The 19,502-nt window shown below is 58.7% G+C and overlaps 1 protein-coding gene across 1 annotated transcript in view; it reads left to right on the top strand.

Moving 5' to 3' along the window:
• Positions 1–648: 648 nt before the first annotated feature.
• Positions 649–19,502, top strand: part of LOC141272142 (uncharacterized) — a 94,145-nt gene continuing 75,291 nt past the window's right edge. Inside the window, exon 1 of the mRNA XM_073682507.1 lies at positions 649–710. The gene's annotated coding sequence lies outside the window, so the exon portion shown is untranslated. The remainder of the gene's footprint in view (positions 711–19,502) is intronic.

Genomic DNA, 19,502 nt, shown 5'->3' with positions numbered 1-19,502 from the left:
GCCTGGAGGGTGGTCCCTCATAATGGAGATTAGAAAACCGGAAACCTACAACATAGTGAAGGTCAGAGGAAGCGGGGATATGGGGGTCTGCAGGGGAACACCTCTCCAGTGGGATAGAGGCTTCTTCTATCTGTCCAGACTAGATAACAGGATAGGCTCTGTTCACACTTGCTGTTTATCACACCTCATATCTGCCGTTTCCTGCATCTGTTGCCTCCGGAGCTTTGTCATCGGCACATGTTATCTTGTACCATCTATGGCTGCGATCCTTCTTGTTACAAGTAAAATTTTTCATGTTTTAAAGTTCATCTGCCGCCTGACTCTCCTGTCTCCCTCCGCACCAACACCACGGGGAACGCCACCATCATCACCACCGGAGAGGACACTATAAAAAGACAACGTGAACCCCCCCGCACACTCATAGCTGTGTGTTTTTCACTGTACACCAAGGCACCGGCACAACCTCAAACCCCCCATGACAACAAGAAAGGATCTGACCCATGAAGTGTTCCGGGTGCCCCGCGCTCAGGGTGTCACATGGACATTACACACACGACTCTGCTACATCCTTCTCTATAATACCATGCATCATCCAGCAGAGCCCTGCAGAGAACCCTGGAGCTCCGACCCCTGATCATGTGACTGATCACATGACAATGACGTCACACAGGTCCTGTCAGCACACGGCGGTGGCGGCTCAGCAGGTGCAGGTATGTGTGTGTGATCCTGCACTGTATATGGGGCAGAGAGCGACAGACCCCGCACTACACATGGAGGAGAGAGAGCGACAGACCCCGCACTACACATGGAGGAGAGAGAGCGACAGACCCCGCACTACACATGGAGGAGAGAGAGCGACAGACCCTGCACTACACATGGAGGAGAGAGAGCGACAGACTCCGCACTACACATGGAGGAGAGAGAGCGACAGACCCCACACTACACATGGAGGAGAGAGAGCGACAGACCCTGCACTACACATGGAGGAGAGAGAGCGACAGACCCTGCACTACACATGGAGGAGAGAGAGCGACAGACCCCGCACCACACATGGAGGAGAGAGAGCGACAGACCCCGCACTACACATGGGGGAGAGAGAGCGACAGACCCCGCACTACACATGGAGGAGAGAGAGCGACAGACCCTGCACTACACATGGAGGAGAGAGAGCGACAGACCCCGCACCACACATGGAGGAGAGAGAGCGACAGACCCCGCACTACACATGGAGGAGAGAGAGCGACAGACCCCGCACCACACATGGAGGAGAGAGAGCGACAGACCCCGCACCACACATGGAGGAGAGAGAGCGACAGACCCCGCACCACACATGGAGGAGAGAGAGCGACAGACCCCGCACTACACATGGGGGAGAGAGAGCGACAGACCCCGCACTATACATGGGGGAGAGAGAGCGACAGACCCTGCACTACACATGGAGGAGAGAGAGCGACAGACCCCGCACTACACATGGAGGAGAGAGAGCGACAGACCCCGCACTACACATGGAGGAGTGAGAGCGACAGACCCCGCACTACACATGGAGGAGAGAGAGCGACAGACCCCGCACTACACATGGAGGAGAGAGAGCGACAGACCCCGCACCACACATGGAGGAGAGAGGGCGACAGACCCCGCACTACACATGGAGGAGAGAGAGCGACAGACCCCGCACTACACATGGAGGAGAGAGAGCGACAGACCCTGCACTACACATGGAGGAGAGAGAGCGACAGACCCCGCACTACACATGGGGGAGAGAGAGCGACAGACCCCGCACTACACATGGAGGAGAGAGAGCGACAGACCCCGCACTACACATGGGGGAGAGAGAACGACAGACCCCGCACCACACATGGGGGAGAGAGAGAGCGACAGACCCCGCACCACACATGGAGGAGAGAGAGCGACAGACCCCGCACTACACATGGGGGAGAGAGAGAGCGACAGACCCCGCACTACACATGGAGGAGAGAGAGCGACAGACCCCGCACTACACATGGAGGAGAGAGAGCGACAGACCCCGCACTACACATGGGGGAGAGAGAGAGCGACAGACCCCGCACTACACATGGAGGAGAGAGAGCGACAGACCCCGCACTACACATGGGGGAGAGAGAACGACAGACCCCGCACTACACATGGAGGAGAGAGAGCGACAGACCCTGCACTACACATGGAGGAGAGAGAGCGACAGCCCCCGCACTACACATGGAGGAGAGAGAGCGACAGACCCTGCACTACACATGGAGGAGAGAGAGCGACAGACCCCGCACTACACATGGGGGAGAGAGAGCGACAGACCCCGCACTACACATGGAGGAGAGAGAGCGACAGACCCCGCACTACACATGGAGGAGAGAGAGCGACAGACCCCGCACTACACATGGAGGAGAGAGAGCGACAGACCCCGCACTACACATGGAGGAGAGAGAGCGACAGACCCCGCACCACACATGGAGGAGAGAGAGCGACAGACCCCGCACTACACATGGAGGAGAGAGAGCGACAGACCCCGCACTACACATGGGGGAGAGAGAGCGACAGACCCCGCACTACACATGGAGGAGAGAGAGCGACAGACCCCGCACTACACATGGGGGAGAGAGAACGACAGACCCCGCACTACACATGGGGGAGAGAGAGAGCGACAGACCCCGCACCACACATGGAGGAGAGAGAGCGACAGACCCCGCACTACACATGGGGGAGAGAGAGAGCGACAGACCCCGCACTACACATGGAGGAGAGAGAGCGACAGACCCCGCACTACACATGGAGGAGAGAGAGCGACAGACCCCGCACTACACATGGGGGAGAGAGAGAGCGACAGACCCCGCACTACACATGGAGGAGAGAGAGCGACAGACCCCGCACTACACATGGGGGAGAGAGAACGACAGACCCCGCACTACACATGGAGGAGAGAGAGCGACAGACCCTGCACTACACATGGAGGAGAGAGAGCGACAGCCCCCGCACTACACATGGAGGAGAGAGAGCGACAGACCCTGCACTACACATGGAGGAGAGAGAGCGACAGACCCCGCACTACACAAGGAGGAGAGAGAGCGACAGACCCCGCACTACACAAGGAGGAGAGAGAGCGACAGACCCTGCACTACACATGGGGGAGAGAGAGCGACAGACCCCGCACTACACATGGAGGAGAGAGAGCGACAGACCCCGCACTACACATGGAGGAGAGAGAGCGACAGACCCCGCACTACACATGGAGGAGAGCGACAGACCCTGCACTACACATGGAGGAGAGAGAGCGACAGACCCCGCATTACACATGGGGGAGAGAGAGCGACAGACCCTGCACTACACATGGGGGAGAGAGAGCGACAGACCCCGCACTACACATGGAGGAGAGAGAGCGACAGACCCCGCACTACACATGGAGGAGAGAGAGCTACAGACCCCGCACTACACATGGAGGAGAGAGAGCGACAGACCCCGCACTACACATGTAGGAGAGAGAGCGACAGACCCCGCACTACACATGGGGGAGAGAGAGCGACAGACCCCGCACTACACATGGAAGAGAGAGAGCGACAGACCCTGCACTACACATGTAGGAGAGAGAGCGACAGACCCCGCACTACACAAGGAGGAGAGAGAGCGACAGACCCTGCGCTACACATGGAGGAGAGAGAGCGATAGACCCTGCACTACACATGGGGGAGAGAGAGCGACAGACCCTGCACATGGAGGAGAGAGCGACACACCCCGCACTACACATGGAGGAAGGAGAGCGACAGACCCTGCACATGGAGGAGAGATCGACAGACCCTGCACTACACATGGAGGAGAGAGAGTGACAGACCCTGCACTACACATGGGGGAGAGAGAGCGACAGACCCCGCACTACACATGGAAGATAGAGAGCGACAGACCCCGCACTACACATGGAGGAGAGCGACAGACCCTGCACTACACATGGAGGAGAGAGAGCGACAGACCCCGCATTACACATGGGGGAGAGAGAGCGACAGACCCTGCACTACACATGGGGGAGAGAGAGCGACAGACCCCGCACTACACATGGAGGAGAGAGAGCGACAGACCCCGCACTAAACATGGGGGAGAGAGAGCGACAGACCCCGCACTACACATGGGGGAGAGAGAACGACAGTCTCCGCACTACACATGGAGGAGAGAGAGCGACAGACCCTGCACATGGAGGAGAGAGCGACAGACCCTGCACTACACATGGAGGAGAGAGAGCGACAGACCCTGCACTACACATGGAGGAGAGAGAGCGACAGACCCCGCACTACACATGGAGGAGAGAGAGCGACAGACCCCGCACTACACATGGAGGAGAGAGAGCGACAGACCCCGCACTACACATGGAGGAGAGAGAGCGACAGACCCCGCACTACACATGGAGGAGAGAGAGCGACAGACCCTGCACTACACATGGAGGAGAGAGAGCGACAGACCCCGCACTACACATGGGGGAGAGAGAGCGACAGACCCCGCACTACACATGGGGGAGAGAGAGCGACAGACCCCGCACTACACATGGGGGAGAGAGAGCGACAGACCCCGCACTACACATGGGGGAGAGAGAACGACAGTCCCCGCACTACACATTGAGGAGAGAGAGCGACAGACCCTGCACATGGAGGAGAGAGAACGACAGTCCCCGCACTACACATGGAGGAGAGAGAGCGACAGACCCCGCACTACACATGGAGGAGAGAGAGCGACAGACCCTGCACATGGAGGAGAGAGCGACAGACCCTGCACTACACATGGGGGAGAGAGAGCGACAGACCCCGCACTACACATGGGGGAGAGAGAGCGACAGACCCCGCACTACACATGGAGGAGAGAGAGCGACAGACCCCGCACTACACATGGGGGAGAGAGAGCGACAGACCCCGCACTACACATGGGGGAGAGAGAGCGACAGACCCCGCACTACACATGGGGGAGAGAGAGCGACAGACCCCGCACTACACATGGAGGAGAGAGAGCGACAGACCCTGCACTACACATGGGGGAGAGAGAGCGACAGACCCCGCACTACACATGGGGGAGAGAGAGCGACAGACCATGCACTACACATGGAGGAAAGAGAGCGACAGACCCTGCACATGGAGGAGAGAGAGCGACAGACCCTGCACTACACATGGGGGAGAGAGAGCGACAGACCCCGCACTACACATGGAGGAGAGAGAGCGACAGACCCCGCACTACACATGGGGGAGAGGGAGCGACAGACCCTGCACTACACATGGAGGAGAGAGAGCGACAGACCCTGCACTACACATGGAGGAGAGAGAGCGACAGACCCTGCACTACACATGGAGGAGAGAGAGCGACAGACCCTGCACTACACATGGAGGAGAGAGAGCGACAGACCCTGCACTACACATGGGGGAGAGAGAGCGACAGACCCTGCACATGGAGGAGAGAGCGACAGACCCTGCACTACACATGGAGGAAAGAGAGCGACAGACACTGCACATGGAGGAGAGAGCGACAGACCCTGCACTACACACGGGGGAGAGACACAGACCCTGCACTACACATGGAGGAGAGAGCGACAGACCCTGCACTACACATGGGGGGAGAGAGAGCGACAGACCCCGCACTACACATGGAGGAGAGAGAGCGACAGACCCCGCACTACACATGGAGGAGAAAGAGCGACAGACCCCGCATTACGCATGGAGGAGAGAGAGCGACAGACCCCGCACTACTCCTGGAGGAGAGAGAGCGACAGACCCCGCACTACACATGGAGGAGAGAGAGCGACAGACCCCGCACTACACATGGAGGAGAGAGAGCGACAGACCCTGCACTACTCATGGAAGAGAGAGAGCGACAGACCCCGCACTACACATGGAGGAGAGAAAGCGGCAGACCCCGCACTACACATGGAAGAGAGAGAGCGACAGACCCCGCACTACACATGGAGGAGAGTGAGCGACAGACCCCGCACTACACATGGAGGAGAGTGAGCGACAGACCCCGCACTACACATGGAGGAGAGAGAGCGACAGACCCCGCACTACACATGGAGGAGAGAGAGCGACAGACCCCGCACTACACATGGGGGAGAGAGAGCGACAGACCCCGCACTACACATGGGGGAGAGAGAGCGACAGACCCCGCACTACACATGGGGGGAGAGAGAGCGACAGACCCCGCACTACACATGGAGGAGAGAGAGCGACAGACCCCGCACTACACATGGAGGAGAAAGAGCGACAGACCCCGCATTACGCATGGAGGAGAGAGAGCGACAGACCCCGCACTACTCCTGGAGGAGAGAGAGCGACAGACCCCGCACTACACATGGAGGAGAGAGAGCGACAGACCCTGCACTACTCATGGAAGAGAGAGAGCGACAGACCCCGCGCTACACAAGAAGGAAAGAGAGCGACAGACCCCGCGCTACACATGGGGGATAGAGAGCGACAGACCCCGCGCTACACATGGGGGAGAGGGAGCGACAGACCCCGCACTACACATGGAGGAGAGAGAGCGACAGACCCCCACTACACATGGAGGAGAGAGAGCGCGACAGACCCCCCACTACACATGGAGGAGAGAGAGCGCGACAGACCCTGCACTACACATGGAGGAGAGAGAGAGCGACAGACCCTGCACTACACATGGGGGAGAGAGAGCGACAGACCCTGCACTACACATGGGGGAGAGAGAGCGACAGACTCCGCACTACACATGGGGGAGAGAGAGCGACAGACCCCGCACTACACATGGAGGAGAGAGAGCGACAGACCCTGCACTACACATGGGGGAGAGAGAGCGACAGACCCTGCACTACACATGGAGGAAAGAGAGCGACAGATCCTGCACTACACATGGGGGAGAGAGAGCGACAGACTCTGCACATGGAGGAGAGAGCGACAGACCCTGCACATGGAGGAGAGAGAGCGACAGACACCGCACTACACATGGAGGAGAGAGAGCGACAGACCCCGCACTACACATGGAGGAGAGAGAGCGACAGACCCCGCACTACACATGTAGGAGAGAGAGCGACAGACCCCGCACTACACATGGAGGAGAGAGAGCGACAGACCCCGCAGTACACATGGAGGAGAGAGAGTGACAGACCCCGCACTACACATGGAGGAGAGAGAGCGACAGACCCCGCACTACACATGGAGGAGAGAGAGCTACAGACCCCGCACTACACATGGAGGAGAGAGAGCGACAGACCCCGCACTACACATGTAGGAGAGAGAGCGACAGACCCCGCACTACACATGGGGGAGAGAGAGCGACAGACCCCGCACTACACATGGAAGAGAGAGAGCGACAGACCCTGCACTACACATGTAGGAGAGAGAGCGACAGACCCCGCACTACACAAGGAGGAGAGAGAGCGACAGACCCTGCGCTACACATGGAGGAGAGAGAGCGATAGACCCTGCACTACACATGGGGGAGAGAGAGCGACAGACCCTGCACATGGAGGAGAGAGCGACACACCCCGCACTACACATGGAGGAAGGAGAGCGACAGACCCTGCACATGGAGGAGAGATCGACAGACCCTGCACTACACATGGAGGAGAGAGAGTGACAGACCCTGCACTACACATGGGGGAGAGAGAGCGACAGACCCCGCACTACACATGGAAGATAGAGAGCGACAGACCCTGCACTACACATGTAGGAGAGAGAGCGACAGACCCCGCACTACACAAGGAGGAGAGAGAGCGACAGACCCTGCGCTACACATGGAGGAGAGAGAGCGACAGACCCTGCACTACACATGGGGGAGAGAGAGCGACAGACCCTGCACATGGAGGAGAGAGCGACACACCCCGCACTACACATGGAGGAGAGAGAGTGACAGACCCTGCACTACACATAGAGGAAAGAGAGCGACAGACCCCGCACTACACATGGGGGATAGAGAGCGACAGACCCCGCACTACACATGGGGGAGAGAGAGCGACAGACCCCCACTAGACATGGAGGAGAGAGAGAGCGACAGACCCCCCACTACACATGGAGGAGAGAGAGCGACAGACCCTGCACTACACATGGAGGAGAGAGAACGACAGTCCCCGCACTACACATGGAGGAGAGAGAGCGACAGACCCCGCACTACACATGGGGGAGAGAGAGCGACAGACCCTGCACATGGAGGAGAGAGCGACAGACCCTGCACTACACATGGAGAAAAGAGAGCGACAGACCCTGCACATGGAGGAGAGAGCGACAGACCCTGCACTACACATGGGGGAGAGAGAGCGACAGACCCTGCACTACACATGGGGGAGAGAGAACTACAGATCCCGCACTACACATGGAGGAGAGAGCGACAGACCCTGCACTACACATGGAGGAGAGAGAGCAACAGACCCTGCACTACACATGGGGGAGAGAGAACGACAGTCCCCGCACTACACATGGAGGAGAGAGAGCGACAGACCCTGCACATGGAGGAGAGAGCGACAGACCCTGCACTACACATGGAGGAGAGAGAACGACAGTCCCCGCACTAAACATGGAGGAGAGAGAGCGACAGACCCCGCACTACACATGGGGGAGAGAGAGCGACAGACCCTGCACATGGAGGAGAGAGCGACAGACCCTGCACTACACATGGGGGAGAGAGAGCGACAGACCCTGCACTACACATGGGGGAGAGAGAGCGACAGATCCCGCACTACACATGGAGGAGAGAGAGCAACAGACCCTGCACTACACATGGGGGAGAGAGAGCGACAGACCCTGCACTACACATGGGGGAGAGAGAGCGACAGACCCCGCGCTACACATGGAGGAGAGAGAGCGACAGTCCCCGCACTACACATGGAGGAGAGAGAGCGACAGACCCCGCACTACACATGGAGGAGAGAGAGCGACAGACCCTGCACATGGAGGAGAGAGCGACAGACCCTGCACTACACATGGAGGAAAGAGAGCGACAGACCCTGCACATGGAGGAGAGAGCGACAGACCCTGCACTACACATGGGGGAGAGAGAGCGACAGACCCTGCACTACACATGGGGGAGAGAGAGCGACAGACCCCGCACTACACATGGAGGAGAGAGAGCGACAGACCCCGCACTACACATGGGGGAGAGAGAGCGACAGACCCCGCACTACACATTGAGGAGAGAGAGCGACAGACCCTGCACTACAAATGGAGGAGAGAGAGCGACAGACCCTGCACTACACATGGGGGAGAGAGAGCGACAGACCCCGCACTACACATGGGAGAGAGAGAGAGCGACAGACCCCGCACTACACATGGGAGAGAGAGAGCGACAGACCCTGCACTACACATGGAGGAGAGATAGCGACAGACCCTGCACTACACATGGGGGAGAGAGAGCGACAGACCCTGCACTACACATGGGGGAGTGAGAGCGACTGAACCCGCACTACACATGGGGGAGAAAGAGCGACAGACCCTGCACTACACATGGAGGAAAGAGAGCGACAGACCCTGCACTACACATGGAGGAAAGAGAGCGACAGACCCTGCACATGGAGGAGAGAGCGACAGACCCTGCACATGGAGTAGAGAGCGACAGACCCTGCACATGGAGGAGAGAGCGACAGACCCTGCACTACACATGGGGGAGAGAGAGCGACAGACCCTGCACTACACATGGAGGAAAGAGAGCGACAGACCCTGCACTACACATGGAGGAGAGAGCGACAGACCCTGCACTACACATGGGGGAGAGAGAGCGACAGACCCCGCACTACACATGGAGGAGAGAGAGCGACAGGACCCGCACTACACATGGAAGAGAGAGAGCGACAGACCCTGCACTACACATGGAGGGAGAGAGAGGGACAGACCCTGCACTACACATGGAGGGAGAGAGAGTGACAGACCCTGCACTACACATGGAGGAGAGAGAGCGACAGACCCCGCGCTACACAAGGAGTAGAGAGAGCGACAGACCCTGCGCTGCACATGGAGGAGAGAGAGCGACAGACCCTGCACTACACATGGGGGAGAGAGAGCGACAGACCCTGCACATGGAGGAGAGAGCGACACACCCCGCACTACACATGGAGGAAGGAGAGCGACAGACCCCGCACTACACATGGAGGAAAGAGAGCGACAGACCCTGCACATGGAGGAGAGAGCGACAGACCCTGCACTACACATGGAGGAGAGAGAGCGACAGACCCTGCACTACACATGGGGGATAGAGAGCGACAGACCCCGCACTACACATGGAGGAGAGAGAGAGCGACAGACCCCCACTACACATGGAGGAGAGAGAGAGCGACAGACCCCCACTACACATGGAGAAGAGAGAGAGCGACAGACCCCCCACTACACATGGAGAAGAGAGAGAGCGACAGACCCCCCACTACACATGGAGGAGAGAGAGCGACAGACCCTGCACTACACATGGAGGAGAGAGAACGACAGTCCCCGCACTACACATGGAGGAGAGAGAGCAACAGACCCCGCACTACACATGGGGGAGAGAGAGCGACAGACCCTGCACATGGAGGAGAGAGCGACAGACCCTGCACTACACATGGAGGAAAGAGAGCGACAGACCCTGCACATGGAGGAGAGAGCGACAGACCCTGCACTACACATGGGGGAGAGAGAGCGACAGACCCCGCACTACACATGGAGGAGAGAGAGCAACAGACCCTGCACTACACATGAAGGAGAGAGAGCGACAGACCCCGCACTACACATGGAGGAGAGAGAGCGACAGACCCCGCACTACACTTGGGGGAGAGAGAGCGACAGACCCTGCACATGGAGGAGAGCGCGACAGACCCTGCACTACACATGGAGGAAAGAGAGCGACAGACCCTGCACATGGAGGAGAGAGCGACAGACTCTGCACTACACATGGGGGAGAGAGAGCGACAGACCCTGCACTACACATGGGGGAGAGAGAGCGACAGACCCCGCACTACACATGGAGGAGAGAGAGCGACAGACCCCGCACTACACATGGGGGAGAGAGAGCGACAGACCCCGCACTACACATTGAGGAGAGAGAGCGACAGACCCTGCACTACAAATGGAGGACAGAGAGCGACAGACGCTGCACTACACATGGGAGAGAGAGAGCGACAGACCCTGCACTACACTTGGGGGAGAGAGAGCGACAGACCCCGCACTACACATGGGGGAGAGAGAGCGACAGACCCCGCACTACACATTGAGGAGAGAGAGCGACAGACCCTGCACTACAAATGGAGGACAGAGAGCGACAGACGCTGCACTACACATGGGAGAGAGAGAGCGACAGACCCTGCACTACACTTGGGGGAGAGAGAGCGACAGACCCTGCACTACACATGGGGGAGTGAGAGCGAAAGAACCCCCACTACACATGGGGGAGAGAGAGCGACAGACCCCGCACTACACATGGAGGAGAGAGAGCGACAGACCCTGCACTACACATGGAGGAAAGAGAGCGACAGACCCTGCACATGGAGGAGAGAGCGACAGACCCTGCACATGGAGGAGAGAGCGACAGACCCCGCACTACACATGGAGGAGAGAGAGCGACAGACCCCGCACTACACATGGAGGAGAGAGAGCTACAGACCCCGCACTACACATGGAGGAGAGAGAGCGACAGACCCCGCACTACACATGTAGGAGAGAGAGCGACAGACCCCGCACTACACATGGGGGAGAGAGAGCGACAGACCCTGCACTACACATGGGGGAGAGAGAGCGACAGACCCCGCACTACACATGGAAGAGAGAGAGCGACAGACCCTGCACTACACATGGAGGAGAGAGAGCGACAGACCCCGCACTACACAAGGAGGAGAGAGAGCGACAGACCCTGCGCTACACATGGAGGAGAGAGAGCGACAGACCCTGCACTACACATGGGGGAGAGAGAGCGACAGACCCCGCACTACACATGGGGGAGAGAGAGCGACAGACCCTGCACATGGAGGAGAGAGCGACACACCCCGCACTACACATGGAGGAAGGAGAGCGACAGACCCTGCACATGGAGGAGAGATCGACAGACCCTGCACTACACATGGAGGAGAGAGAGTGACAGACCCTGCACTACACATGGAGGAAAGAGAGCGACAGACCCTGCACTACACATGGGGGATAGAGAGCGACAGACCCCGCACTACACATGAGGGAGAGAGAGCGACAGACCCCCACTACACATGGAGGAGAGAGAGAGCGACAGACCCCCACTACACATGGAGGAGAGAGAGAGCGACAGACCCTGCACTACACATGGAGGAAAGAGAACGACAGTCCCCGCACTACACATGGAGGAGAGAGAGCGACAGACCCCGCACTACACATGGGGGAGAGAGAGCGACAGACCCTGCACATGGAGGAGAGAGCGACAGACCCTGCACTACACATGGGGGAGAGAGAGCGACAGACCCTGCACTACACATGGGGGAGAGAGAACGACAGATCCCGCACTACACATGGAGGAGAGAGAGCAACAGACCCTGCACTACACATGGAGGAGAGAGAGCGACAGACCCCGCACTACACATGGAGGAGAGAGAACGACAGTCCCCGCACTACACATGGAGGAGAGAGAGCGACAGACCCTTCACATGGAGGAGAGAGCGACAGACCCTGCACTACACATGGAGGAGAGAGAACGACAGTCCCCGCACTAAACATGGAGGAGAGAGAGCGACAGACCCCGCACTACACATGGGGGAGAGAGAGCGACAGACCCTGCACTACACATGGAGGAGAGAGAGCGACAGACCCCGCACTACACATGGAGGAGAGAGAGCGACAGACCCTGCACTACACATGGAGGAGAGAGAGCGACAGACCCTGCACATGGAGGAGAGAGCGACAGACCCTGCACTACACATGGAGGAGAGAGAACGACAGTCCCCGCACTAAACATGGAGGAGAGAGAGCGACAGACCCCGCACTACACATGGGGGAGAGAGAGCGACAGACCCTGCACATGGAGGAGAGAGCGACAGACCCTGCACTACACATGGAGGAAAGAGAGCGACAGACCCTGCACATGGAGGAGAGAGCGACAGACCCTGCACTATACATGGGGGAGAGAGAGCGACAGACCCTGCACTACACATGGGGGAGAGAGAGCGACAGACCCCGCACTACACATGGAGGAGAGAGAGCGACAGACCCCGCACTACACATGGGGGAGAGAGAGCGACAGACCCCGCACTACACATTGAGTAGAGAGAGCGACAGACCCTGCACTACAAATGGAGGAGAGAGAGCGACAGACCCCGCACTACACATGGGGGAGAGAGAGCGACAGACCCCGCACTACACATGGGAGAGAGAGAGCAACAGACCCTGCACTACACATGGAGGAGAGAGAGCGACAGACCCCGCACTACACATGGGAGAGAGAGAGCGACAGACCCTGCACTACACATGGGAGAGAGAGAGCGACAGACCCTGCACTACACATGGAGGAGAGATAGCGACAGACCCTGCACTACACATGGGGGAGAGAGAGCGACAGACCCTGCACTACACATGGGGGAGTGAGAGCGACAGATCCCGCACTACACATGGGGGAGAAAGAGCGACAGACCCTGCACTACACATGGAGGAAAGAGAGCGACAGACCCTGCACATGGAGGAGAGAGCGACAGACCCTGCACATGGAGGAGAGAGCGACAGACCCTGCACATGGAGGAGAGAGCGACAGACCCTGCACTACACATGGGGGAGAGAGAGCGACAGACCCTGCACTACACATGGAGGAAAGAGAGCGACAGACCCTGCACTACACATGGAGGAGAGAGCGACAGACCCTGCACTACACATGGGGGAGAGAGAGCGACAGACCCTGCACTACACATGGGGGAGAGAGAGCGACAAACCCCGCACTACACATGGGGGAGAGAGAGCGACAGACCCCGCACTACACATGGAGGAGAGAGAGCGACAGACCCCGCACTACACATGGGGGAGAGAGAGCGACAGACCCCGCACTACACATTGAGGAGAGAGAGCGACAGACCCTGCACTACAAATGGAGGACAGAGAGCGACAGACGCTGCACTACACATGGGGGAGAGAGAGCGACAGACCCCGCACTACACATGGGAGAGAGAGAGCGACAGACCCTGCACTACACATGGGGGAGAGAGAGCGACAGACCCTGCACTACACATGGGGGAGTGAGAGCGAAAGAACCCGCACTACACATGGGGGAGAGAGAGCGACAGACCCCGCACTACACATGGAGGAGAGAGAGCGACAGACCCTGCACTACACATGGAGGAAAGAGAGCGACAGACCTGCACATGGAGGAGAGAGCGACAGACCCTGCACATGGAGGAGAGAGCGACAGACCCTGCACTACACATGGGGGAGAGAGAGCGACAGACCCTGCACTACACATGGAGGAAAGAGAGCGACAGACCCTGCACTACACATGGGGGAGAGAGAGCGACAGACCCTGCACTACACATGGGGGAGAGAGAGCGACAGACCCCGCACTACACATGGGGGAGAAAGAGCGACAGACCCCGCACTACACATGGGGGAGAGAGAGCGACAGACCCCGCACTACACATGGGGGAGAGAGAGCGACAGACCCCGCACTACACATGGAGGAGAGAGAGCGACAGGCCCCGCACTACACATGGAGGAGAGAGAGTGACAGACCCCGCACTACACATGGAAGAGAGAGAGCGACAGACCCCGCACTACACATGGAGGAGAGCGACAGACCCTGCACCACACATGGAGGAGAGAGAGAGCGACAGACCCTGCACTACACATGGAGGGAGAGAGAGGGACAGACCCTGCACTACACATGGGAGAGAGAGAGCGACAGACCCTGCACTACACATGGAGGAGAGAGAGCGACAGACCCCGCACTACACATGGAGGAGAGAGAGAGCGACAGACCCCGCACTACACATGGAGGAGAGAGAACGACAGACCCCGCACTACACATGGAGGAGAGAGAGCGACAGACCCTGCACTACACATGGAGGAGAGAGAGCGACAGACCCTGCACTACACATGGGGGAGAGAGAGCGACAGACCCTGCACATGGAGGAGAGAGCGACAGACCCTGCACTACACATGGAGGAAAGAGAGCGACAGACCCTGCACATGGAGGAGAGAGCGACAGACCCTGCACTACACATGGGGGAGAGGGAGCGACAGACCCTGCACTACACATGGAGGAAAGAGAGCGACAGACCCCGCACTACACATGGGGGAGAGAGAGCGACAGACCCTGCACTACACATGGGGGAGAGAGAGCGACAGACCCTGCACTACACATGGAGGAGAGAGAGCGACAGACCCTGCACTACACATGGAGGAGAGAGAGCGACAGACCCTGCACTACACATGGAGGAGAGAGAGCGACAGACCCTGCACTACACATGGAGGAGAGAAACAGACCCTGCACTACACATGGAGGAGAGAGAGAGCGACAGACCCCGCACTACACATGGAGGAGAGAGAGAGCGACAGACCCTGCACTACACATGGAGGGAGAGAGAGGGACAGACCCTGCACTACACATGGGAGAGAGAGAGCGACAGACCCTGCACTACACATGGAGGAGAGAGAGCGACAGACCCCGCACTACACATGGAGGAGAGAGAGAGCGACAGACCCTGCACTACACATGGAGGGAGAGAGAGGGACAGACCCTGCACTACACATGGGAGAGAGAGAGCGACAGACCCTGCACTACACATGGAGGAGAGAGAGCGACAGACCCCGCACTACACATGGAGGAGAGAGAGAGCGACAGACCCCGCACTACACATGGAGGAGAGAGAACGACAGACCCCGCACTACACATGGAGGAGAGAGAGCGACAGACCCTGCACTACACATGGAAGAGAGAGAGCGACAGACCCTGCACTACACATGGAAGAGAGAGAGCGACAGACCCTGCACTACACATGGAGGAGAGAGAGCGACAGACCCTGCACTACACATGGGGGAGAGAGAGCGACAGACCCTGCACATGGAGGAGAGAGCGACAGACCCTGCACTACACATGGAGGAAAGAGAGCGACAGACCCTGCACATGGAGAAGAGAGCGACAGACCCTGCACTACACATGGGGGATAGACAGCGACAGACCCTGCACTACACATGGAGGAAAGAGAGCGACAGACCCCGCACTACACATGGGGGAGAGAGAGCGACAGACCCCGCACTACACATGGGGGAGAGAGAGCGACAGACCCTGCACTACACATGGAGGAGAGAGAGCGACAGACCCTGCACTACACATGGAGGAGAGAGAGCGACAGACCCTGCACTACACATGGAGGAGAGAGAGCGACAGACCCTGCACTACACATGGAGGAGAGAGAGCGACAGACCCTGCACTACACATGGGGGAGAGAGCAACAGAACCTGCACTACACACGGGGGAGAGAGACAGACCCTGCACTACACATGGAGGAGAGAGAGCGACAGACCCTGCACTACACATGGGGGGAGAGAGAGCGACAGACCCCGCACTACACATGGAGGAGAGAGAGCGACAGACCCTGCACTACACATGGAGGAGAAAGAGCGACAGACCCCGCACTACACATGGAGGAGAGAGAGCGACAGACCCCGCACTACACATGGAGGAGAGAGAGCGACAGACCCCGCACTACTCCTGGAGGAGAGAGAGCGACAGACCCCGCACTACACATGGAGGAGAGAGAGCGACAGACCCTGCACTACTCATGGAAGAGAGAGAGCGACAGACCCCGCACTACACATGGAGGAGAGAGTGCGGCAGACCCCGCACTACACATGGAGGAGAGAGAGCGGCAGACCCCGCACTACACATGGAGGAGAGAGAGCGACAGACCCCGCACTACACATGGAGGAGAGTGAGCGACAGACCCCGCACTACACATGGAGGAGAGTGAGCGACAGACCCCGCACTACACATGGAGGAGAGTGAGCGACAGACCCCGCACTACACATGGAGGAGAGAGAGCGACAGACCCCGCACTACACATGGAGGAGAGAGAGCGACCCCGCACTACACATGGAGGAGAGAGAGCGACAGACCCTGCACTACACATGGGGGAGAGAGAGCGACAGACCCCGCACTACACATGGGGGAGAGAGAGCGACAGACCTCGCACTACACATGGGGGAGAGAGAGCGACAGACCCCGCACTACACATGGAGGAGAGAGAGCGACAGACCCCGCACTACACATGGGGGAGAGAGAGCGACAGACCCTGCACTACACATGGGGGAGAGAGAGCGACAGACCCTGCACTACACAAGGAGGAGAGAGAGCGACAGACCCTGCACTACACATGGAGGAGAGAGAGCGACAGACCCTGCACTACACAAGGAGGAGAGAGAGCGACAGACCCTGCACTACACATGGAGGAGAGAGAGCGACAGTCCCTGCACTACACATGGAGGAGAGAGAGCGACAGACCCTGCACTACACATGGAGGAGAGAGAGCGACAGACCCTGCACATGGAGGAGAGAGCGACAGACCCTGCACTACACATGGGGGAGAGAGAGCGACAGACCCTGCACTACACATGGAGGAAAGAGAGCGACAGACCCTGCACTACACATGGGGGAGAGAGAACGACAGACCCTGCACTACACATGGGGGAGAGAGCGACAGACCCCGCACTACACATGGGGGAGAGAGAGCGACAGACCCTGCACTACACATGGAGGAGAGAGAGCGACAGACCCTGCACTACACATGGGGGAGAGAGAGCGACAGACCCTGCACATGGAGGAGAGAGCGACAGACCCTGCACTACACATGGAGGAAAGAGAGCGACAGACCCTGCACATGGAGGAGAGAGCGACAGACCCTGCACTACACATGGGGGAGAGGGAGCGACAGACCCTGCACTACACATGGAGGAAAGAGAGCGACAGACCCCGCACTACACATGGGGGAGAGAGAGCGACAGACCCTGCACTACACATGGGGGAGAGAGAGCGACAGACCCTGCACATGGAGGAGAGAGCGACAGACCCTGCACTACACATGGAGGAAAGAGAGCGACAGACCCTGCACATGGAGAAGAGAGCGACAGACCCTGCACTACACATGGGGGAGAGACAGCGACAGACCCTGCACTACACATGGAGGAAAGAGAGCGACAGACCCCGCACTACACATGGGGGAGAGAGAGCGACAGACCCTGCACTACACATGGGGGAGAGAGAGCGACAGATCCTGCACTACACATGGGGGAGAGAGAGCGAGAGACCCTGCACTACACATGGAGGAGAGAGAGCGAGAGACCCTGCACTACACATGTAGGAGAGAGAGCGACAGACCCTGCACTACACATGGAGGAGAGAGAGCGACAGACCCTGCACTACACATGGAGGAGAGAGAGCGACAGACCCTGCACTACACATGGGGGAGAGAGCAACAGAACCTGCACTACACACGGGGGAGAGAGACAGACCCTGCACTACACATGGAGGAGAGAGAGCGACAGACCCTGCACTACACATGGGGGGAGAGAGAGCGACAGACCCCGCACTACACATGGAGGAGAGAGAGCGACAGACCCTGCACTACACATGGAGGAGAAAGAGCGACAGACCCCGCACTACACATGGAGGAGAGAGAGCGACAGACCCCGCACTACACATGGAGGAGAGAGAGCGACAGACCCCGCACTACACATGGAGGAGAGAGAACGACAAACCCCGCATTACACATGGAGGAGAGAGAGCGACAGACCCCGCACTACTCCTGGAGGAGAGAGAGCGACAGACCCCGCACTACACATGGAGGAGAGAGAGCAACAGACCCCGCACTACTCATGGAAGAGAGAGAGCGACAGACCCCGCACTACACATGGAGGAGAGAGTGCGGCAGACCCCGCACTACACATGGAGGAGAGAGAGCGGCAGACCCCGCACTACACATGGAGGAGAGAGAGCGACAGACCCCGCACTACACATGGAGGAGAGTGAGCGACAGACCCCGCACTACACATGGAGGAGAGTGAGCGACAGACCCCGCACTACACATGGAGGAGAGAGAGCGACAGACCCCGCACTACACATGGAGGAGAGAGAGCGACCCCGCACTACACATGGAGGAGAGAGAGCGACAGACCCTGCACTACACATGGGGGAGAGAGAGCGACAGACCTCGCACTACACATGGGGGAGAGAGAGCGACAGACCCCGCACTACACATGGAGGAGAGAGAGCGACAGACCCCGCACTACACATGGGGGAGATAGAGCGACAGACCCTGCACTACACATGGGGGAGAGAGAGCGACAGACCCTGCACTACACATGGGGGAGAGAGAGCGACAGACCCTGCACTACACAAGGAGGAGAGAGAGCGACAGACCCTGCACTACACATGGAGGAGAGAGAGCGACAGACCCTGCACTACACAAGGAGGAGAGAGAGCGACAGACCCTGCACTACACATGGAGGAGAGAGAGCGACAGTCCCTGCACTACACATGGAGGAGAGAGAGCGACAGTCCCTGCACTACACATGGAGAGAGAGCGACAGACCCTGCACTACACATGGAGGAGAGAG

This window comes from Phyllobates terribilis, unplaced genomic scaffold (genome assembly GCF_046119375.1).
Source record: "Phyllobates terribilis strain yellow unplaced genomic scaffold, ASM4611937v1 Scaffold_1__5_contigs__length_1240528914, whole genome shotgun sequence".
NCBI lineage: Eukaryota > Metazoa > Chordata > Amphibia > Anura > Dendrobatidae > Phyllobates > Phyllobates terribilis.
The sequence above is the reverse complement of the archived record's forward strand: the minus strand, read 5'-3'. Positions and strand labels throughout refer to the sequence as shown.